Source organism: Typopeltis vanoorti, chromosome 20 (assembly GCF_054136105.1).
Source record: "Typopeltis vanoorti isolate ZY-2024b chromosome 20, IOZ_Tvanoo_1.0, whole genome shotgun sequence".
Taxonomy (NCBI): domain Eukaryota; kingdom Metazoa; phylum Arthropoda; class Arachnida; order Uropygi; family Thelyphonidae; genus Typopeltis; species Typopeltis vanoorti.
This window is the reverse complement of record NC_143568.1, coordinates 38,533,756-38,553,287: the sequence shown is the minus strand read 5'-3', so window position 1 is coordinate 38,553,287 and position 19,532 is coordinate 38,533,756. Positions and strand designations below refer to the sequence as shown.

The 19,532-nt window shown below is 35.9% G+C and overlaps 1 protein-coding gene across 3 annotated transcripts in view; it reads left to right on the top strand.

Annotated features, from left to right (window-relative positions):
• The window catches only part of LOC150095382 (uncharacterized), a 132,980-nt gene that overhangs the window by 41,519 nt on the left and 71,929 nt on the right, over positions 1–19,532 (top strand). The window contains exon 1 of one of the 3 annotated variants that reach the window (XM_090410314.1): positions 13,438–13,463. The exons of the other annotated variants lie outside the window; for them this stretch is intronic. The gene's annotated coding sequence lies outside the window, so the exon portion shown is untranslated. Of the gene's footprint in view, positions 1–13,437; positions 13,464–19,532 lie in introns of those variants that run through there. 3 annotated transcript variants of the gene reach the window in all.

The following is a 19,532-nucleotide window of genomic DNA, read 5'->3' as shown; positions in this document are numbered from 1 at the left end:
TAATTCATTGAACATACAATGACTTGACACAGGTGGTGAATACAAAAGTTACTGAAGGTTAGTTTTTTTATCTGTGCCTGCAGTCTCTGAAAATATATTCATAAAAACACACACTGCAGTCTCTTTGATTTTTTCTTTCACTAAAATAATTTTGTATCCTATAATACGGCATCACAAATTCGGTATCAGTTGGTTGTTGGCTTATCAACAAGTTTTGAAATGCAGATTTCGTGTAAAGAACCAGGATTGCTTATTTCCACCTTTTTATCAGATGTGATTTCCAAAAAAATAAAGATTAAAGGATTGCATCTTTCTTTGCATTGGAAATATCAGTTATTTGAAATAGGTTATGAGGATGTTGTACAATACTCAGTGCTACAATAAAACTTTCCTTTGATGTGCAGTCCTACTGGTAATATTTTTTGAAAATATAAATAAAAAATAAGCATACACAAAAGCATAAGTAACAGATAGTTGCATATCTGCTTAATATGCAAACAGAAAATATGAAATGATTTATCACATCCCATCCCATACCTAAGTATGTCCCAATATAATTCATCCATTGTCCATCATGAATGAGCATGTTAAAGATCAAGATTAGTTTCATTTATCAGCACATCCAAAGCCGATTTTGATAGGATCAAAAGCAGGTAACTCATCTTGAAGATGAATGACAGCACAATCTCAGGTAGAGCTGGCTATAACTTTTCATGTCCAATGCTGTTTCTACATCTTTCATATTCTGTGTGACTGCATTTTTACTAACAAAAAAAAAACAACTAGTTGTGCTTTTTTTTTTCTTCTGCATCTTGCATTGATAATCTCAGTAAATGTTCTTCACTGCAAAAGATCTTGTCTGAACAAGACTAAGAAAGCTGTCCAGTCTTGATGGCATTACTTCAATAGTATTTTGAACATTTGTGCCCCAGTGTTTAATCGTGTTTTATTACGTTTTTTTTTTTTTCTGTGTGTTCCTTGCCATTTTATTCTGTATCTTAAATTATCACATATCCACTCTACTCCTAAAAAATGACATTTTGAACATTATTGCAAACAAACTGACTGGATTAAAGCAGAAATTAGTTAAAAATAAATAAAATAAAAATAAGCTAATATTTCCTCTAACATGAGCAGCAGAGCTAGCAGTGACCATAGAAACCATTAAAGAAGAATTACACAAACTACTCAACTATATAATTATGCTAGAAATGTGAGGCATCCTTTTTGAAAAGCAATATATAACTAATTAAGCACTAAATTATTAGTTTTCTAATAAGGTATATGTTTGTTAATCTTTGTCTTCCAGATGTATGGAATGATTATACTTATTCTTATTTTGGAAAGTCTTTATAGGATTCTTTAATTTGCAAAAGTAAAGTGAAGTGTCATTTCCTGTTTAATACAGTGATCAATCTATGACACTTGGTCCCATGATAATATTGTCCTCACTTTAGTTCTCTAATATTAAAGAGATTATCAGCAGCCAACTTTGTTATCTACAGGCTTACCAGTTAGTTGACCACCAGTATAGATTATACTACCATATTCACAGTGGATCTAACATTACCCACCTTTTGAAGGTTTGACAAAAGAGGCTTATATGAAACTTGTCTGGTTGCACTTGACATTTGGTCAAGTTTGACATAAGGATACTTATTGACTGACTAACTTATAGTTTGGTTCCCACCCTTTGCAAGTGGTTGCAAGGCTTCCTTTGGTGGTTTTCTGTATATGATGGTGATGGATTTCTCCCCCAGTGTCAGTACTCCAGATCCACATTACTTTTATCAATTCTGTATATAGTGACCTTCCTGACTAATCTTGCATTGCCATTCACAGTGCCGCAGATCCATTCTTCATGATTTTGATTGTCTTGTCATTCTTCATTAAGATAATTTAGTGAACACTTCTACCAAAACAACATTTATCTTATTTTTGTAAGAAAAATCTCACTTTACTCCTTTTGATAATATTCAGGTCTCCAGTCAAGATCAAATTTCTCTTGTACCAGTATCCCTTGATTAGCGCAATTAATTAATCCCTCGATGTTACCACATATCAAAACCACGATAATCAAATATAATAATCATTGGTAAAAATTGCAATTCGTCCATGATCCATTACTGTATTAATAATTCGTTTTATATGGTACTCTTTTAGGAAAGATAAAAAATAAATGTAAAGTAAATGTATAGTAAATACTTGAATCTGCATTAGTTTCAGCAATTTTTTTTCTCAAAAAAAGTTATAAAGAGTCGTTTGAACAGTTTGTTTTTTTCTTATCAGCATAAATTCTATGGTAAGAAGCAAAATGACTTTCTAGACTTCAGCAAACAAGCATTCTTCTATTAACTTCTGGATCCATATCCTGCGAAATATTCCATCCAGTTCTTTGATTGTTATCTCTTTTGGAACCCTCATCTTCACATTCTGTTTGTTCATTGTCTTCATATGCACGTTGTTGTTTTTGTTGTTCAATTTCAAGAAGATTGTTGTGACCGAAATCTTTTGAATTTGAATCCAATAATTCTTTAACATCTTCTACATCAAAACCAAGGTCTTCACCAATTGCAATGATTTCTTCAACCACAGTGTTTGCAAGATTTTGTAAACCACCTAAGTCATAAATGCATTCTGCAAAAGGTTTTTTCAAACAGCTCTTATGCAGGTAGAGGACATTTGCTCTCATGAATGTTTTCAATTGTGTGTTTAATGTTAAAATTTTTCTAAAATTCTTGGAGCATAATTACATTTTCTCCCATTGTTGTTTTTTCTACTGCCTTTGAGAATGTCTTTTTAAGAAAATAGGCTTTGAAAGTTGCAATGATGTCGTATTTGGTGGAATTTTGGTAAATTTGAAGGAGTGTTAATTAACTCTTGCCACATATATAAAGACTTGTTGCAATTAATTTTGCCGTGTTAATCAAATCCCATGTTAAGCAAGGAATACCTGTACTGACTTTGCACGTGCAAAGTCAGTACAAGATTCCTGTTCCTGTTTTCAAACTAAATTTTTCTTGAATGATTTGTATATTTGATTATTCTGCACTGCATGTTTGGATGCTGCTTGACTTTGATTCTTTTTAATAGTTTCATGCATATTGTTCTTTTCAGTATATTTTTATCCTGCTCAGCAGTAAATGGTGACCACTTGTATACTCATATATTCTGAACTGTTGTGAAGATATTCATCAATGTGTCATCTGTCATCAATAGCAGTAACTGTGTGAACAGTTTTTGCATGTTCTTTCTTTGTTGGACTAGTCATTACCAACACTGTGTTCCATGTCCTAAAATAAATTCAGTAGGTATTTTTCAACAAAAAATAATTAGTCACCTCCTTTCAAGCCTACTGATATCAGAGCCAGTTTAGATGTGGAATCAACATCATTATTATTATTATTACACCCTCTGTGGAGTCGACAGACTCATTGTGGGAGGTTCATTCAACTGACAACATATTTATCATATAGAATCTTAAAGTCTTTAACACTCCTTGCATTAACACATTCTGGCAATGCATTCCATTCACTGACAATTCTCCATGTAAAAAATCTACTCCTTTCACCCTTCACCACGCTTTTACATAACTACAATTATTTACAAGACTTCTCTTGTAAATAATTCCCTTAACTTCTCTTCAGCTGATATCAGAAGTCTTTATTTCCATATGAAATAGTAAAACTGTTTGACTTTATAATTCGCTCTTGCTACTTCAGTCACAAAGATAAACTCCTGAAAAGGGGGAAAAAAAAATAGAGGGAACTCTCTCTCTCTCTAGCATTGACTAATTTCTACCTGGAACTTTTTGAAGAAATCATATTCTCTTTAACACAGCCCCAACTATCCTTCCGGTACAATACATATTGTTGAACTATTCACATCTAGCCTGATCTCAAAGATAACTGTTCCTGTGTTCATAGAAAAGTAATCCAAATTCTATAAAATTTGCTATGGAAGTTGGAAAATTGACCTATTTTGCTTTCCCATTCTCCTTCTGGCGAACTGAAACCATAAACCAATCTTCATTGGCTGATACACACTACATAATTCAGCTTATCATCCTTCTCAAAAGATGGACATTATAAAGGATTTCCTAAACTGCATGCATGCTGTTTATTCCAACCCTCAGGACTTATAACCAGAAATTCATAATTCCTGAATCTTCTGCTAAAAAATGATTTTTCCAAAAGACAACAGAGCTATGATTCCTGTACATTAGCTCCAAAAAACCAAGTAATGGTATGATGAGTTTTCCATTCCTTACATCTCTGGTGTTGTAAGGATCTTGAAGAAATGTAACTTAATGCTGACAGTCTCCTTTCCAGGCTTTTGCCAAGTTTCCAGTGAGTGTAATTTTTTTTTTTTTTTAATTTCGAATAAACTGGGTCTGTGTGGGGAGGAGGGGGGGATAGAATACAGGAGCATCACTTAAAATAAATCTGAAAATTCCAGCTTAGTTCAGCATAGCGTAGAACAGCGTTTCCCAAATTATGTTCCACAGAACACCAGTGTTCTGCGGAAAGTGAATAAGTGTTCTGCAAAAAATTATCAAAATTAATATTAGCCGGGAATGGTTTTAAATGCTGCGACAAGTTCAAACATGTTTGAAAATCGGCACTCCTCACTTTGCATGTGGATTGTGCTATTAAGGCCAGCGCTCTTGCCTTGACTCAGCCGCTGACTGACAGCCACCTGTGGTTGTCGACACCTCGAGCGCGAGTGAAGTACGGAGGTATCTATTCTAGGAAACATGCGGTCAAAATCAAGGTCAATGCAATGCGGCCCGTTACGCCTGTAGTGTGCGCTGTCACATTTTTGCGATGCGATACAGCCTGCCTCGGCAATAGTGTACGCTTAGCTTTACATTGAATACAAGGCCGATGATACTCGACTCTAACCAAGGTGTTAAAATTTCAGGATTTGTGAAGTGTTCTGTCATAGGAAAAGTTTGAGAAATCCTGGTGTAGAATACCAAACAAAGAATCGTCTAGTCAAGAACCCAATTACTTCATCATTGTTGCTGTAAATATTGCACTTAAATAAAACTGCAAATGTTGCAGTTCAGCACTTAAATACAAGTATTTTAAGTGCTGAGCCATAATACATTGCCTGAATTTGAATCGCAACAATTGTATGTTTTTACCAAAATGTGGGGAAGTCTCATATTCTCCTTAGTCATCACTATTTTGTTTTTAAACATATTATATTTCAATGTATTCATGGCTAATATTGTTTTAAATAATCCATTGTTAACATTCACCTTGTATAACTATTACACCAAAGACAGCTTGTTCAAGCTGAAATATTTGCAAATAAAGTGCTAAACATTTCTTATGTTTCAGTATTAAAAATATTTAATTTTCATTAGATCACAACTGATAGCAAATGGTTAGGCTTCCTTGCTAGCTTGATCTGTCATTGTTAAGGTTAAGAGGAATCAGTTTGTGTTATGTGAATGTTAGTCTCCCAGAAAGATGATCTCAATTTTGGGTAATTAGAATATATGAAATTGGCTTCTAGTGATTAAACAAAAAAAAAAGTAGGACAGCATGGCTGTCTGAATTAGAAGAGTAGCAAATGAAATCTATGAAAGTAAGGAATTTTTGAGCCAGATTGTAAAAGGAGATTCTATTAAATATATACTGTTATTTTATATAATACTGCAATAAATTATCAAAAATATGGTAGCTAAGTTTGTAGCATTGATTCAATGTATCCAAGTATAAATGACATGACTGCCTGTAATTTGGCATTTACACTTTGCTCTCAGAGAATGATATTCAGACAGAAATGGACTGTAGAAACTTCTAGGACAGAAAAGAAGTGGTTGTAGTTTACTGTTAATGATAGAGGAATTTTACTTGTTCATGATGGAGATAGATTAGCATAGCATTGTGGCTTTGAGACTATTTGATATGAGATTGAAATATATCTTGTAAGATAAGTCTTTGAATGTAGAAGGCAGTAAACATAATGTTTAGGTGGTTGGATAAGTAAAAAGAAGGGTGATCCTAAGGAATTATAATATGGAATTGGATTATCTAATTCCATATTATTATATAATTTATGGTGGCATGTCCACCTAAATAGAATGGGCAAAGAAAGGTTAGCACTTTAAACTTCTGTAGTAACAGAAGTGTTTGATGACAGGAAAGACCCAGAGGAAGAGCAAGGTCTAGGCGGATTGATTCAGTCACAAGTGCCTTAGAAGCACAAAATGTTAATATGACAATATTGGAGTTCTCGCAAGTAATAGATTGATTTGGAAGAAAATTGTTGAGAGGAGATTAATAATAATGTAAACTTAATCATGTAGTGCTGTCAGTAACCTCAATGCCCCTTGGTGTTACATATCGGGTAATTGATGATATGGAACTGGAAGGATGATAATGTATTAAACAGTGAATTTCTAGTTTTTGATGGATATCTTATGCATTAAGTGAAGGAAGTATCACACTTGATTTTCACAATTTTTGTTTAATGATGCTCTTGTATAGTTCACCCACTGTTTGTAGGTCTATCCTTGGAATTTTGCCAAGAATAGTCAATTCATGCTGAAGGGGAGAAAGAAATGAAGGATGTATGAATTGGTCACCAACATGTGAAATCATGTGCTTTCTTGTCTGTCGCTGTACTAGTACTAGCTTGATTTTTTGTTGTCGCTTTTTTGCATTATTTTTTTATTATTAATTTGTATGATGGATCCAGTCAACAAGTTCTGTTGTTAAATGTTTCATTAGCTCTTGCAAAAGAATGTGCTAACATTCTGCAAAAAAGAATCGTCAGAAGGCCATCTCCTTGTTCCCCTTTTTCAAGTCAAAACGTGCAAGTGCAATTGCGGGCATGTCGGGGTCGACTGTTAAAAGAATTTGTAGGGAATCAAAAGGTAAAGGTAAGCCAAAATTTAAATCTCCTAAAAAAAAAAAGCGCCAGAGAAAGAAAACCATCAAAACCATAGCTTTGAATGATTTTGATGCAGACGTTATAAGAACTATTCACGAATTTTACATGGTAGAGAAAAGAGTGCCAACTGTTCCGAAATTGATTCCTATGCTTAAAGAAAAAATTAATTTTCTTTGGAAAAGAGAAACTTTAAGGAAAATACTTCATGAAATCGGATTGTTTTAAAAAGTCCCAGAATAAAAGGAAACTTATCATGGAGCGAAGTGACTGTTTTATCTAAACGCAGTATTTGAGAGCAATAAGACGTTTCAGGGAGGAGAAAAGACAGATTGTGTATCTAGATGAAACTTGGATTGATAGTAATTTAACTTATGGAAAATGTTGGCAGTCTAAAGAAGAATGTGGAGTTCATTTGAAAAAATTTCTGCTTTTCTGTATAATTATTTTTATTTTATAGAAAACTTTCTTAAAAATAAACTTAGTTACATTTTTGTTTTATGCTATACCTTTTTTAATTTTGTTAATACTCTAGGTACATTTTTCCAACTGTTATACAAGCAAAATAGTTACACTTTAAAAACAGCAATGTTCGTAAAAGAAAAGCTAAATTTTCCGACCTGTAATAATAAACAAACTTATCCCAGAAGACAGATTGATTACCCTATTATCGGAATGGATTCTCCTTTTTCTGACATGCGCAGAAGTGTCGAGGGATCTCTAATCGGTGGGCAAACTATAGTCAAGATTATGAAGAAGCTGTTAATAGGATTAAAATGATATTCTTTTACTTCTCTTTCCTTGAGATTCTCAGGCCTTATAACACCTTAGATGTACAAGATATATTACATTTCATCTTAACGCTTCAACCCTGAACAGTTTTCTGCTATAATTGATGGTACTCCTTTATTCTTCTTATGTACAGGGTGGCCATAAAATAACTTTCCCTCTTTGGAGGCATCTGAAGCTAAAACCAATAAACGGAATGAGACCAAATTTTATATTGAGACTTTTGAAGGCATGGGGAGATGATTTCCGCAAAAAAAAAAAAAAAAAAGATTCAACTGCTCCAGATTCAAAAGTCATTGAGCCGTTCAAAAGGCTCAATGACTATGCTGTCAGTGCCCTAAGCCTCAGCCACAATTTCGCGGTGGCTCCAAAAGAAGTACCGGCTCTTAATGTGATGTTCAATTGAATGCGGGATCTGTCGCTGGAGATAGCAAATAACATCGGACTCGACGTCGCCAACATCCTCGCCCAGTCTTCGCCTCCAAAAAGTAATTTATCGTCCACCCAACGCACTGCTCTCCTGAAATTATGAAAAGAAAAAAGTATCATCATCACCACTGGAGCTGAAAAGGGTAATGCCACTGAATACAATCGAAAAATGGAGATTATCCTCAGGGATCACTCTACCTACACCCTGCTAAAACACAAGTTAAAAAACTTACTTAAAAATGTGTTTTCCTGGCCCCCTGAAATCGCAAAAAAAAAGCTTAAACCTTTTTGCCCCCCCCGAACATACAGTTTACCAAAAATCCACAAACCCAATTCTCCACTAAGACCTATAGTAGATGCCACTAATGTACCTTGCTACAAACTGTCAAAACAGCTGGTCAACTCTCTGCCCCCCCCCCTTGACTTTCCACATCCTATATAAAAAATTCTACCCATTTCAAAACCCTCATAGAAAATTTAACCTTAAATAACACAGGCATATTGGTAAGCTTTGACATCTCCTCATTGTTTACCAATATTCCCTTAATTGATACCTTAACACTCTTAAAAAACGTTTTTCCTTCTGACATCTTAGATCTCTTTTCCTTTGCCATCAATTCTGGTTATTTTTCTTGGAAGAACAATCTACAAGCAGATAGAGGGAACTGCCATGGGTCTCCCACCCCCCTTGCCAATTTTTATATGGAAGATTTTGAAAAACAAGCCATAGACTCAGTCCCTCTCAAACCTTCTATCTGGCTAAGATATGTAGATGATGTATTCTCTATTTGGCCTCATGGCCCAGACACATTAGACTCCTTCCTCAGTCACCTCAACAGCCTACATCCAAGAATCCAGTTTATGATGGAAAAGAACAATTGTTTACCCTTCCTAGACACCTTAGTTACATGCCTGCCTAATGATACACTTACCTTCACTGTATACAGAAAACCCACACACACAGGCAGATACATTCATTCACAAACTCTCCCACCATCCCTCTCAACAATATGGCATTATTAAAACTCTTACCAAGAGAGCCCACAATCTTTGTTCCAGTGGAACTGCCCTCACTACTGAGCTTAACCACATACACAGCACTTTCCTCTCCAATGGCTACAGTGATCACAGTATTAAAAAAAATAATCGGGTCCTCCCCATTCCCCGGTCTTCTCTTCAGAAAGAGTTTAGAAATGCCATCACCATACCCTACATCCGTGGCACATCCGAAAAAATAGCCAAGATTTTAAAAAAGTACAACGTACACACAGTTTCAGCGCCACTGCAAACTTGCTACCCTTATACGTTCTACAAGATCAGTTCCATCTTCTCTCAGTGCCTGGAGTCTATAAAGTACCCTATTCCTGTAAACTGTCGTACTTTGGACAGACAGGCAGATCAGCTACTATCCACCTGGAGGAACATAAGTCATACATCTGCAACCACGACTATGGTCAGTCAGGCCTGGCTGACCATGTCTTGGATACAACCTACAGGATCTCATGGGAAAAAACCACCATGCTCCACCACAGCAAATTCAAAAAAGAGAGACTCTTCTTAGAATCAGCAGCTCAGGAATCAACCAAATCTTAACAAATATGGTTGCATTAAGCTTCCTAAGATTTGGGAAATGCTTATCACCAGAGGTCCCACTTTACATTCCAGGCCATCTACAATCGTCCTTAGAGGGCGCTCCACCTAGATAGGACTTTAGTGTCACCCACGTGGTTGGGCTTAGTATTGTTTTGTTATTTGTATATATGTTCCATTAGTTTTTTTTTGTAATCCCCCGAAGATGTCTCATTGACTGAGACGAAATATAGGAAGAATTAAATTCTGTTTTAATCCTTTTTGAGCGCTGTATACAATCCATTAAGCCTCCAACGTGATGTCCTCACAGCACTTAAGCCTCTAAACACGGAAAAATAATAAAAGATTTACTACCAAAAATCGCTGATAGGGGAAATTTTGCCGCTGCTGGAGCCGAAAAAAGAGGATAATTACATTAAAGGCAGATAAAATGGAATAATAACATTTCGACGGTGTAAGCGACAGCCCCGTCACTCATTCCAGCTGGATATGTGGCACATTACAATGATAATAAGAATAATAATTAAACTAAAACAACAACTTGCGAGAGAGAGACAGAAATTAATGTAGTGATTGAACTCACAGGAAATGTTTTATTCATCAGAATCAGGGTCCCCTGGACCACATACACAATTTTCATTATGCTGACCTTTCTTGTGTACAATAAATTGCATCTGGTGTGTGACATGCTCTACATCTGAGCATAAGGAGTCGGATTGGATGTTCATAACAGCCCGTTTTATGTTCTCTTTCAAGACATGCAAGTTGGGAATGGCACAAACATACACAATGGATTTCAAATACCCCCACAGCCAAAAGTCACATGGAGTGATGTTTGTGGATCGAGGCGGCCATGCTGTCGCAAAGAACTGACTAATAACCCTCTCGTTACTGAAATGCTGGCGTAAAAGGTGCTGTACCGAACATTCAATGTGTGGCCGTGCTCCATCCTGCATAAAAATGATGGAGTGCAAACATTGTCTTTGCTGCAATGCAGGAATAACAAAATTTTCCAGCATTTGTTGATAAATCTCTCCAGTAATGGAGCAGGTTACAGGACCTGTAGGGGTAATACACTCAAAAAAGTATGGTCCTATTATGAAATCGGCTGTGAAGCTACACCACACGGTTACTTTTGGAGAATGCAGTGGTACTTGCTGGATCGCTTGGGAATGTTCAGATGCCCAAATTCTGCAGTTGTGAGTGTTGACCGACCCATTTAGATAAAAATGACCCCACAATATTCTCCAAGGCCAGTCGTTGTCGACCTCCATTCAGGCAAGAAACGTTAGCGCGAAGGTTATGAGCTTATCATAATCCGCAGTAGTTAGTGCTTGCACACGACTGAACTTATACGGATAGAAGCGAAGCATTTTCCGTAAGATTTTCCAGACTGTATCATAAGCCATATCAAGTTTGCGAGCTATGGCACGTGCACTTGGACCAGTATTGGCCCCTGTGTCGTCGAACACTGCAGCAGCAGTGTCTGTTACTGTCTCTTCTTGCACTGCTTTCTGTCCTCTGCCAGGTCTAACTCCTAGTGATCCAGTTTCTTCAAACTTAATCATAGCTCTCAGTGCTACAGCTGACATAGGACCTGTATGCAGGTTATCAAGCCTTCTAAATTCCCGAAGGGCTGCTACGGCATTGCACTGTTTAAGGTAAAACAACTTAACGAGTAAAGCATGCTGAGGCAAGGTAGGACGCATATTGACCACAATTCGTCAGCTAATCCCTTTTTAAGTGGAATTGGTGGCGCTACTGTTACATATGCGCAATAAAATTTGCATAATCCTTTTTACCTGCATTTACTGTAAATATTTGACTGCTTTCGGTTCTGCCAGCACCAAAATTTCTCCCTATCAGCGACTTTTAGTACTAAATCTTTTTTTTTTGCGGAATTAATCGTCCCATGCCTTCGAAAGTCTCAATTTAAAATGTGGTCTCATTCCGTGTATTAGTTTTAGCTACAGATACCTCCAAAGAGGAAACGTTAATTTATGGCCACCTGTATATTATCCTTAACTATATGTGCTTATGCCAATTATTGCCACATACTTGGCTAACAGCAGTCCATAACTTCAAACTTATCTTCTTATTGCAATGTCTCTATTTTTGTAGATGTGACTTATCCCACTCTGTTAGAGGCTATCCCACTGATACTTCTGACCATTCTCAACATTATCACCTTCCACCTATTTTCCCTCAACCTGTTTCTCATGTCTGCATAAAGACTTAAGTGCTGTTTGTTATTCACAATATTGCTTCACAGTAACACCAAAGGCGCACGCGTGTGTGTGTGGGGGGGATTATTGAACTTGCTAAATTTCACTGGTTTTCTATCCAGCGTCTTCGAAGCACAAATTAAAACCATGACAAACGTGCAATACTCAACTAGATCATTGTAGTAATAGTTCAAATTACTACAATGTAATTACTATCCTAACATGATGCACTCTATAGGCCAAACAACCAATTTGGATAAGTCAGCCTACTTGGTCTCAGACTGATCTGTCTCCCAGATCTTTGGCAAATTAATAGTCATACTTGGGAGTTCTTCACACCCAATGCTCATTCCAAAAATAGTCTCTCAGACCTCTAGCGACTTCTGCATAACACTGATATCTTCTTCCATTTAATCCTGTGTGAAGGAGTATCCAAAGCATGGTCTACCAGTCCAGACTTTGCATACAGATGATCCTGGATTAATTTGTGTTCTTATTAATATATGTTAATAGTTTTACAAGTCTGTCCAAAGTGCTAAACTGCAGGTGCAGAGTACTTCATACACTCTAAGATGTGCAAGAGAATGAAGTTGATCCTTAGAGCAGATGAAAGTAGCATCTAAATTATATTTGAAAAAGTTAATTACATGTAGTCTATATAGCTTGTGGATGCCATGTTAGGATATTAATTTTTTCTTCAGTTATTGGAAGTTTATTTTGCACTTGGTTAGATTATAATAAATATAGTTTAATCCTTTATCCAAGTGTAAGCAAACAAAGTTTGCGCCTGAAAATATCTTCAGGACTGAGGTAAGGTGGTGCAACACCGGGTAACTCCGAGCAAAGGTGGACCAAGTTCTCATCACTCCTTGTCTCAGTATCTCCCATAATGCAAAGCACATCTCCTTGCAGACATGTATACTGCTATGCATTAGGGGAAGGGTCACTACCCAGACCAGATTTTCAGGTGCAAACTTTGTTTGCTTACACTTGGATAAAGGATTAAACTAAATTTATTATAGTCTAACCAAATGAAAAATAAACTTCCCAACATCTTTCTCTAAATCCAGAGTAATTCATTAATAAGGTGGTACACCTGTTGGCAACTCGTATAGGTAAATATGACCTCTCCTATTGCTTCTGCCTTAGTATATCCACGTTTGGGTCTGATTCCCACTGACGAGACCTCAATAAAGGTTGAAACTGGTCTGGGTAGTGGCCTTTCCCTTAATGCATAGCAGTATACATGTCCCCAAGGAGATGGACTTTGGGAGATACTGAGACAAGGAGTGAAGAGAGCTTGGTCCACCGTTGCTCGGAGTTGCCTGGTGTTGCACCACCTTGCCTCAATCCTGAAGATATTTTCAAGTGCAAACTTTGTTTGCTTATACTTGGATAAAGGATAAAACTAAATTTATTATTTTCTTCAGTTACAATTTGAATTATTTCTACAGTAATATAGCTGAGTGCTGTATGCTTAATTTCTGCTCTGAAGATGCCAGGTAGAATATCAATGAAATTTTGGTAAGTTCAATAAATTATATATACATATATATTTTGTTTTATATGGTGAAGTACCATTTTGACTTCTCATTCCCCCCCCCCTCTCTCTCAATAGCAATTACTCCAAATGTTTGACATTAGACCTATTCAAATACAGCTCATTACTTTAAACAATTTTTGGGTGAATCCCACCAATGAAAGATTGTAAACCTATACCACATTTAGTACTGTGATGTTGGACTAAGGATTTTTCTATTTTTATTAAATTTTTGCATTTTTTACCTGCACCTGCTCTAGAGACAAACAAGGAACTTTTTAAAGCTACTTCAGGTCTGATAAATGAGGTGGTCTCACAATGGGTGATGAAATTCATCTTTCACCTAAACACAATTGCAAACATTTGTGTCCATGGCAGGATTTGAACCAGCAGACTGTTGGTTACAAAGTAGATATGCTACCCTCTCAGCCAGCCAGGCCAGCAAATTGACTTTCCTTCAAATTTACTCATATTGAAGAATTGCATATATTTGTCTTAGAAGCTTAGCTATCATGTTATTCATTATCTTGTATCTTTTTGAGTTTGCTGTTGTCGTGCTTAGCCAGTATGCTAAACACTTTCCCAATTATCACCTTCTACAACTGTTCCACCAGATCCTTATGAACATTCTTTTTCTCACTTCCCAAACTGTTTGTTCCCACATGCCATAACTCTGATGCCAATTCATTTCTTTCATACAAAGCCTTGATGTTTCTTATGTCCATTGAAAAACATTTTGGTAATCTTTGCTCACCACATCTCTAACAATCAAATCCTTATGTGGTGCTACATGACTATCCTTTGACACCTTCACTATAGCATCCATGACCCCCCCCTCCTCCTCCGCAATTCACACATTTGCAGTAACTTAAAATGTTTCGACCTCTACGCATTCATTCATTCTTCATTCTCATCAACTGTCACATAAGTCTTACCTTGTTTTCATTACTATTACCACAATTTTTGTTTAGTCAATTCATCTTTTTTCATATGTTAAAGTCTAACATTGCAATCTAATATTCTTATTCTTTTTATTCTCCCAGTATTTTTTCACATCTCATAAAGCAACTTTATCTACTAAAGAAACCCCCCCCCCAAAAAAAAAAACCAAAACTATCATCATCAAATTCCTGATACATACCCTCAAGTTAAATCTGGTGTTAGACAAGGATGCACATTATCCCCTCTGTTATTCATGATCTATATAGATATAAATAAAGACTCAGAGGAAGACCATCATCATCAAATTCCTGCCATTTACCCTCAAGGGGGATGTACAGGATATGATAGTACTACATGAAAAATTTACATCATTACTAACTTCCTATCTACAATTTCCCTCCAAATCAGTCTGCTAAATATCAAGACTCCAATATTATCAGGTCTTATATTTCTGCCTTCTAAGGCACTTTTTACTGTATTAATCCACCTATATCTTAGTCTTCCTCTGGGTGTTTTTCCTGTCAACATGGCAGAGAACACTTGTTTTTCTAATCTTTCCTCTCCCATTCTGCTTAAGTGACCATACCACCTGAGATTAGCCCTGCTAATGCATTCCTGGATGCTGACAATATCAAGTTCTTTCCTAATATCCTTGTTTTTAATATGATATTGCAATGATGCCATCTGTTCATGCCCCTAATTTTTCTCAGGACTTTCATATCTACAGTCTCTAGTCTTTGGTCAAGTGTTTTACTTCTTACCCAGCTCTCAGATCCATAAGTTAAAATTGGCTTGAATACTGTCTTGTATACAGCTAATTTAGTGTTTTGGCTAATTTCTCTTATTCCATATAAATTTATTCAGTTGACTTCCTATCATACCGTCTCTGTTGATTCTGTTGTTTATTTGCATATTTAACTTGCCATCTTCACTAAAAATCGTGCCTAAGTAGCTGAAATGTTTTACTTGTTCTATAAGTTTTTCATTCACAATGCAGTTGATATTTTCAATGTTTCTGCCTATTTTCATTGTCTTTGTCTTTTTATTGCTGACCTTCATACCATATCTATTACAACAGTTATTCAATTTAGTCAGGGAATCATGCAGACTTGTAGTGGATTTATTTAGAAGTATAACATCATCCGCATAAAGCAAGGAGCTGAGATTAACACCTCCAATTTTGATATCAGGTTTAATACCACTTTCCTTCATAATGTGATCCATATAGATAATGAATAAGGATGTACATTATCCTTATTCATTATACATTAAACCATCTTCCTGTACTTCTTTCAATTCTAACTGCTGACTTACAACTCAAATAAAGATTAAGTATTGCTTGATATATTGCCCCATTAACACCATATAAGTGTAGCGTTTGGAATAGCTTCTCTCTTGGCAATTTGTCATATGCCTTTTCCAGATCAACAAAACTTCAATACAGATCTTTGTTATATTCTCATCATTTCTCAACTATCTGTAAAGTGAAAATCTGATCCTGACAGCCTCTATTTTGCCTTAATCCAATTTGTTTTTCACCAGTCTTCTCTTCCACAATCCTTCTCAACCGTTTCTCAAGTATACATGCATATATCTTACCAGGAACACTCAGTAGAGAAATACCTCTGTAATTCTCACAATCAGTTTTATTTCTCTTTTTATATATGGGTACTATGAGAGCTCTATTCCAATCATCTGGAATTCTGGAATACTCCTGCTGCCTTTCCACATTTCAAGCTTTTGATGGGTTTTTTTCTACTTCAGATATGGATATGTATTCCTGACTGCATGCCTGGTCAGTTTTTTTTTACCATTGTGCCATCATCACTGCTTGTTTCATTTAGCAGTTTTTCAAAGTAATTATTCCATACTTCAAGGATATCTTTTTCTCCTGTTTTCATGTCACCTTTATAATCTCTAACTCCTTTTACAGCACTCTTTCCTCCATTCCTAAGCTTCTTCAACAACCTCCAGAATATTTTGCCACCTTCTTGATATTTATTTTCTATGTTCTTGGCCAAGTCCTCCCATGAGTTTTGTTTAGCCAGTTTTACACAGTGTTTAGCTTTCTTACATTTGTCTCTGTATTCTCTAAGAGCACAAGCTGACTTATTTGCCAGGAACTTTTCATATGCTTTCTTCTTTTTCTTCATTGCCTCTTTAACTTCCTGTGTCAACCATGGAGTTCTGATTTATCTCTCCATCCAAAACTATTTCTGAGTAAAACATCTTGTTCTGCTGACTTACAAGTACCATTTTTGAAATATACTATTAGCAGGTGCCATTTAATAAAAATAAAAAACAGTACTGAACTAATATCACAATTTGAAAAATTCTGCTGTAATATAAATAACCTCATAATCGCATTAATGCACTCCAGGCAGCACAGCTCAAATTTCTGTTGTATTAGACCTATTTTGAGAATAAAGGAAATATAGTAATTCATTAAAATAATGTTTTTATTATGAAATTCATTTTGGATACGATGTTAAATTTTGAAATTTTCATCATACTCAAACTTCTGATATACCCTGTATGGATATTCATATTGTTGTAATGGCTACACAAGAAGTTGGCTAACTTCCTATTGACCTTTTTGCCTCTACTTAGTCTTTGCCAGGACTCGTGTATTGTCAGATCTTATTTTGATCTTCCAAGGCACTTCTCATTGCATCAGTCCACCTGGATCTTGGTATCTTCGTTGCCTTAAGTATGCATGCATAAATCTTACCTAGAATTTGAGGAATTGTTCTGTAATTCTCATATTTAGTATTATTTCTCTTTTTATAGATGGTATTATGAGGAGCATTACTCTAGTCATCTGGAAGTTGATCTTCTGACCATCATGCCTTCTGAATTATGCAGTTCAACCACTCTAAAACATATCTAAATACTTGAGCATTTATAGCTGAATATAATGTACTCTGGCTATGTTTTCACATTTCAGGTTTTTGATGGCTTTTTTCTATGTAAGTGTTGATATATGTACTCCTGATTGCATTCCTTTTGAATATTTTTTTTTTACCATTTCTGACACCACTTGCTTTATTTTGCTCTAGATATCTGTTCCATGTTGCTTTTATCATCTTTCATTCTCACCTCTCATTTCAGAAACAGTACTCTTTCCTCTGTTTCTAATGCTTTTTTTTCATCAGCCTCCAGAACATTTTGTCACCTTGATATTTATCTTCTGTATTCTTATTAGTCTTCCCATGACATTTGGTTTAATTGCTTTTACTCATACTTTGCTTTCTCAAATTTTTCTCTGTATTCTGTCTTAGCACATGCTGATTTATTGTCTAAGAACTTTTGATATGTTTTCTTCTTTCTATGATTGCCTTCTTTAACTTGTCCACTGCAGACTACTGATGTTCCCCTCCATGCAGATAACTTCACAATGTGCCTCTGACTGAATCAATGTTTTCCTCTGTCTCATTGAGTCTTGAGGGTTTCATTTTTGTTCTCAAACCTTTTCATTTATTGATTATTTAAGTCTACAGTTGACTTGAAAGCTGCTCAGCTTTAATTCTTCTTAAAATTTACATGTTTTCAGAGTTTTCTTTTCAATGTGATATTCATTTTTATGCTGTTCCAAGCAAAATGATTACTTACCTATTTCAAATCCCTATAAACTTGTGTTCTGAACCACTGTGTAGATACCACTGTCATCAGAAACAGTCAATGAGAGATATTATTCCTTGCCCTCTTTTTTACCCTTTACAGGAAAAGCTCGCTTAACGCGAATTCAATGTGTGCGATAATCAGCATGATTGAGTGAAACAATACTATTTCCCACTTCAAGCGAGTGATCAATCAGTTAACACAACTTTTTTAAGTTACGCAAAATTTTTTGTCACCAATCTGCAGTTGGTGGAAAAGCTGGAAGTTATTAAGAGACATGAAAGTGGTACTAGTAATGCAATGACTGTGCGAGACCTGAGATACAATGAGTCTACAGTTTGGACTATATTAAATGAGAGCAAAGAATACAAAGAACAAGGAAAAGTTGCTACTGCTTCTTTAAGCATGCAGATCATCCAAAATAGAAGCCATTTAATGATAAGATGTAGAGTCTTCTTTCACTCTGGATTGAGGATTATAACCAAAGAAGAATATCTCTTAGTACAGGGAATGTTCAGGCAAAAGCTCTCAATATTTTTACCTTTGAAAGAGACCAAATTTTAAGAGGAATGTGAAAGCTTTGCTGCGAGTTTAGGATGGTTTGACCGTTTTAAAAATCGAGCGGGACTCCATAATGTTTCCTCAATAATTGCAAAGGATAACTCACAAGGGTGATTATGACAATCAGCAAATAATTCAACATTGACGAAACTGGTCTCTTTTGGAAGCATATGGCAACAAAAATTTAGCTAAAATTGAAGCATCTCATCAGGATAAAAAGTATCTAAAGATCATCTTTTATTTTTACACTTTTATTAGGAGGCAATACATAGCCTTTAAACTCAATCCTGTGTTAGTTTATTGTGCGCAAATAGCACAATTCAAAAAGAACTTGGATTCAATGAACTGGATAATGAAGATGCGAGAAACTTGCCCGATTCCCATTCAGAACAGGTAAGTGAGATTGATCTCCTTAAACTAGAACAGCATGCATATGAAGAAGTTAAGGTGCGAACAAGAAGAGAATGTTACGAACAAGAAGCTAACTGCAAAAGAACTTAGCTAGTTTTCAACCACATTGAGTATGCTAAGGAAATTTTGTTTAGTGCTGATCCTGATATGGAACGAAGCTTCGAAGTCTGCCAAAATTTTGATAAAGCGATCGCAAGCATCTCCGTAGCACAATTGGAAGAACGGCAGTACATTGCGCCCTTCGATTGGAATAGGCCTAAGTTCGATTCTTGTCGTGACGGGAGGAATCCTTATGTTTACTTTTTCAATCGAAGGTGAGTTAGTTGATCTCATACAGAAGTAGCAGGGTTTTTTCCTCCCGGAAACTCTGGTTTTTCATCCCCCATACAGACAAATCAGCCTTTCAGAACACACGCAATTTACAGACAAAAAATACTAGTGGGTGGCAGATGGTGTTGATGGAGATGATTGGTAGTAGAGGTTTGGTGTAGTGGTGAAGACAGTTGTATAGTGGGTGT